The sequence below is a fragment of the Monodon monoceros genome, unplaced genomic scaffold (assembly GCF_005190385.1).
Source record: "Monodon monoceros isolate NGI ecotype Baffin Bay Population unplaced genomic scaffold, NGI_Narwhal_1 Super_Scaffold_12, whole genome shotgun sequence".
Lineage (NCBI taxonomy): Eukaryota > Metazoa > Chordata > Mammalia > Artiodactyla > Monodontidae > Monodon > Monodon monoceros.
In genome coordinates this window covers 15,843,830-15,849,300 of record NW_021703768.1, presented here as the reverse complement: position 1 = coordinate 15,849,300, position 5,471 = coordinate 15,843,830, and the positions used below count along the sequence as shown (strand labels likewise).

The following is a 5,471-nucleotide window of genomic DNA, read 5'->3' as shown; positions in this document are numbered from 1 at the left end:
GCAATCATCTTTTGACTTTCAGACTACCTGCCCTTTGTTGCAAAACTTCTGTATAACCTGGCTCTCCCCTCCACCATCTCCTCCGAGAAGTTTTCTCAGGGTCACTTGAGAGGCTACCTCCTGGGCTTGAAGTCCTAAAACTTCCCACCGAATAATACATAACTCTCAACTTTTAGGTTGTGCATATTTTTTAAGTTGACACAGTTTATCGAGCCTTTGAAGTTCCAGCCCCTACTCATACGAGCTGCCTCATCACTCCTTACACCCTTCTTCACAGTTCAAGCCCTAGAAATACTGAAAGTCATTTTTTGGTCCTAGAACACATCATGATCTCTTTCCCTTTAGGTTTACAGACATTATGCTTCAGTCTGCCTCTCCTCATTTCTTGATCAACCCCTATCCACCCTCGAGGTCTCAGCATAATTTTTATTTCCTCCCCCATGATTTCTAGATTCTTTTCCCCATCTAAAGGTCTCTACTCTGAGAATTATTAGAGGTGTATTTTTCCATAACAGTATTTCTCATATTTTATGTGATGGGCTTAATAGTCTCTTCTCCACATGAGGGCAGGGTCATATCTATCTTGATACTGTTATATAACCAGTATACAACTTAATATTTACAGAATGAATGACTGCTTGATTAGTTGGGTGGAAGGATGGAGGTGTGGATGAATGAATGGATGAATAGATTTTTTTAAATGTGTGGAATTAGGATGGCTATCTGGGAAAAGGACAGAGACAACGGAACTTTGCAGTGCCTTTGTTACTTACCATCAATACATCTTTAAAAACATGCCACTGACTTCTTTCCATATTGATTTGGTACAAGACACATTCGTTATGGAAAAAATAATGTTTAAAACCTCATTCATATAATCAAACTTTAAAGAAATGATTTTAAAATATTCATTTATGTATTCATTCAGGCATGTGACAATCTCCAGCTTGTACCTCAGGATAATGAGGTTAAATTTATTGTTTCTTCCCTTAAGGAATTTACAGTCTAGGGAGGTGCTATACAACAAACTTGAAAAATAAAATAGTATCTTTTAAAAAAATAAAATTAAGTCCTAATAATTCTGTGTTGTCTTTAAAAAACATTATCACAAATCACTTTTTAAAAGTCCTAAAAATTTTGTAAAATGGTTTTGACTGGAAAAAAATACATGAATTTAAATTCAAAGATATATCTTATTTGTCAAATATTCCATCATATGAACTCTGCAAAGATTAAAGTATATCCATGTGAGGAAACTAGCAAAATAAATATGAAGGGGACAGAGTTGAGATCTGGGACCTAGAAAAGGTGATTTGAGGAGTATTGAGAGAAAACTCTTACCAAAAGAAATGCTCTCCTATGGTATGTTGAGTAAAATATTCCATCACAGTCTCTAAGGTGTTGAGTCCCATTATGTGCAATATGGAAATGAGGACCTAGGGAACATAGCCCTGCCATTTGTAAATAATAGATGGATGGGGTTTTCTAATGGTGAGTGGGAGATTTAGGTTTCCCCCAAATAACCCAAGGAAATAGTTCTGTCATTGTGAGCACTTAAGAGAGAATCCACACAGAACCATGCTGCATAGAAGCATCTCATGAGGGAAAGCAGGTAATTTCAACAGTGCTTAATAGGTTGACCAAAAAAAAATGTGACTGTAGCAAAAATTGGATGGACAGTAAGGAGTGCTGAATTTAAGTATCTTCATCTAGTCCAAACAATAATTAGTGCATTTGTGATCACCAATACTGATGGCAGAATAAACAAGAATATGTGAATTTTATCTTCCTTATGATCTACTATAAAACAGAACACAGTACAGCAGAAAGAAGAGGAACCTGAATTCTTATGGTGTGCTTAGCTCAGCCTTCCTTTTCTTCTTCCTCCTGCCCTCACTCCATCGTTTCTGAATGTTGCATGCCACTCCATGTGTTCATACAGTACCTGTGCAAAGAGAGCTGAGTCTCTCTCCAGGAATTGTCCTGGTATGAACAAAACTACCCAGCCCAAGGCCACTCCTCTTCCCCTGTGACAGCCTGTAAGAAATGACTGGTTACTTCAGGGGCATGTGGATTCAGCTCTTTTGCTTCGATTTGGGACAATTCTGCAAGGCCATCCCAGCTCCAGTGCCCTCTGGGGGGTCTGCTGAGGCTTCGGGTGCAACCACACCATCCTCCAACTTTTACCTCTGCCCAGTTCTGCTTCCTAAGCTCACTAAACTTATACACACAAAGCTCCACCTCAGAGTCTGTTCCTTGGGGACCACAACATACTGCAGCCCTCAATGTTGGGTAATGCTTACCAATGCACACATTTCCATGCAACCTCCTGCCAAAGAATGCATATTGTGAGAAATATCAAATCAAAAAAACTGGAGCATAACATTAGTGAATAGAATAATCAATAGCAGTAGTATCAACAATTGATTTAATAGGATCTTAGCTCTACAATTATGATTTTAAATGCATCTTTATGGAAACAAAACTATGTATTAATTTAAATAGTGAATCATCTTATGACTATTGATTCTGCATTCCAAGATAGAAGGCTTTCAGTGTGGTTTAAGTGTTTATTTCAAGGCTTGCATGAAACAGAACATTCTAATCCAAATAACAGAATTATACTGACAGTATTTAGTCATTTGCATTATCAATGTAGTGCCTGGAAGTTTGAGATGAGTTGAAATTGCCCATGCAAATGAAAACTAGCTTAGCTAACATTAACAATCATTAAAGGGTGAAAATGACCTTAATTTCTAAAAAGAAAGGACATATTTAATGATCCCCTATTAGCTAACTTCCATTTTATACAATTACATGGGTACCTCCAGTCACAGAAGATACTTGGTATGGCTGAACAATTACCACTCTCAGGTGAAAAGTATTTGATGTTGCATGTTTCCTTCATTTAAATAGTTTTTTTTTTTAATTCCAAGAGATGAAAAGACAAAGCTAAAAAGCATTCTCTTAAAATTCCACCCCAATTAGTAGGATTAGAATATTAATGCCAACAAGCTATAAAACAACAGGATCTTCTTACACAGCCACTTTACAGGAAAAGCAGAGGACCAGAGACCTACAACCAAGATATGTTTTCTCATGACCATGGAGACATTCCAACGGCTTTGTACTCTTCAGGTATTAACTGATGACAATTAAACATTTAGACAAGTGTAGATTGTTTCATATACACCTGATCTAAAATGGTTAAAGGAGAGGCACTGAAATTTTTAGATTTCAGAAATTGCATTGTGAGGCCAAATGTGAAATGTTAATATCCCAACGTAAATTTAAGATACTCTTAAGAGTTACTTAAAATAATATTTCTAATTATCTTTTCATCCTTGACACAAATAATAAAAAAATATGCTCTTTTAAATTCTTTTTGACAGCCTATGCCTATGTCTTTCACATGCATCTGAACTTTTTTTTAAGTCCACAAAAAAATTTTATTAACTCAGTAAATGAAGACCCAGTTACTTTGCATGTTGAACCCCCTCAAAAGGATGGGGTCGGGTTAGGAAGAAACCTGGTGTAGGAATATCTCCTATCCCTCAACAGAGAAGACTCGAGGGAGGAAGAGGGGCTGTGCAAATAGGTTGCCAAAGGTGGGAAAGAAAGGGAGTATTAGATCAGGATGACAGCCGAAGAGGAAGAGAAGGATGGAGAGGGTGAGGGATCTGTTGAAGACCCAAGAAACACAAAGGGGGCTGGGGCTAGGAAGCCAAAGGAGGTGGGAAGTGTGGTCCTAGAGCCCAGAAGTGGGGTCCATTCTGAAGCAGAGTGGCCCCTTGGGCCCCCTTCCCCATGACCCACTTGCCCCTGAGTTCCTTCCTCCAGCTCCTCCCCACCAGGATCCCGACGAACAGGCTGCTTGCAGATAGGGCAGGTCTTCTGGGTCTTAGTGAGCCACGGGTCCACACAGCAGCAGTGATAGGCATGAGCACAGGGAAGTACGCTCAGCTTGTCCCCATCCTCGTATGCATCCAGGCAGATAGCACAGACATCATACTGGTCTCCCTTCTGAGAGTCACGTGTAGGAATCTGTTTCAGTTGCTCTTTGGTCAGTGGTTTTCTCTGGCGCTCTTTCTGGAGCTGAATACAAGGAACTCTCAACATTGCTCCCATGCCCAAAATTAGCACTCCCAAAATCCCCGAGAAAAGGATGAGGCAATAGGCCAAGAGGAATCCATCATCTGGGACCAAAAGCACCTGAGCCCCCTTCTGGTAGACAAAGAGGTCACGCAGGTACTTAGAGCTCCTCTCGCTGATAAACACAGATGGGATCCAGATCTGCTGCTGGATTTCCTCAGTATTCCACAGCATGCTCAGAAGTTCATTGGAATTCACATTGTGCACCACAGCTGCACCATACCCAGCCTTCTGAGCATTTAGGACTTTGAGGTCAAAGTTGCAGTCAAATCTTGGAAGCAGTGCAATGAAAACTGACCCACTGACCCGGGCTGAGGGTGGTGGAGCAATGGGGCTGCAGGCGTTGGCTGGGCGAGCCTCCACAAGGAACCCCTTAATTCCCTCCCAGCTCAAGGCAGCCCCAAAGAGAGCTGGGAGATCTGCAAAGTCCATGCTGCCGTTGTGGTCTGAAGTCGCTCGAATGAGCCCCGTGACAGGAGCCGCTCCTCACAGAACAGTGGCCACAACCGCAGGAAGACGGAGGGCCGCAAGGTGCATGGCAGCATTGGGGGAAAGGCTGAGAAGGCCACGTCTTGGTGGCAGACGCAGAAGCGGAGTTCTGAGCCCTCTCCCCCTTTCTTCGGGATCCCAGAGGTCCAACCACCCGCAGGTGCTACTCTGCAGCTACATGGGGGTATAGGGAAGGAACCCCGGCTCTAACTCGTTTAGTGGAGCTAGGAGAAAGACATTCATGTACCCTTTTCCGGTATACAGATAAAACAGGAAAAGAGGACAGGGGCAAGCACAGGTGACAGAAAATCTTCTGGAAGAGTTGGGGAGCTCAAGGAGGTAGGACTTCCAGCCAGGTGGGCAGTTTTCCTATCCCCGGGCAAAGGGCTTCCGGTAAAGAAAGTCTGGCCGCTTCCGGCATTGTACACTCAAGATGCAGCACTTCTGGTCCTCTCTTCCTTCCTCTCGCTGCTGCTGCTGCCACTACAGCCATGGTACCTTCAGGTCTCGCGAGAGTGCTCGCCACACTTCCGCCCCATCAGCTGAACTCTTTCAGAGTTTGTCTCCAGAGACCTCCTAACTCTGGTTTAGCCTGGCTCACTCGATCTTGCATGAAAACAAGCCAAATGGAGAAATTTCTAGCAGATTTTTTTTTTTTTTTTCGGTACGCGGGCCTCTCACTGTTGTGGCCTCTCCCGTTGCGGAGCACAGGCTCAGCGGCCACGGCTCACGGGCCCAGCCGCTCCGCGGCATGTGGGATCTTCCCGGACCGGGGCACAAACCCGTGTACCCTGCCTTGGCAGGCGGACTCTCAACCACTGCGCCACCAG

The 5,471-nt window shown here is 43.0% G+C and overlaps 1 pseudogene; it reads right to left on the bottom strand.

Moving 5' to 3' along the window:
- Positions 1-3,627: 3,627 nt before the first annotated feature.
- On the bottom strand, positions 3,628-4,689 carry LOC114891463 (annotated as a pseudogene).
- Between the last annotated feature and the right edge of the window lie 782 nt (positions 4,690-5,471).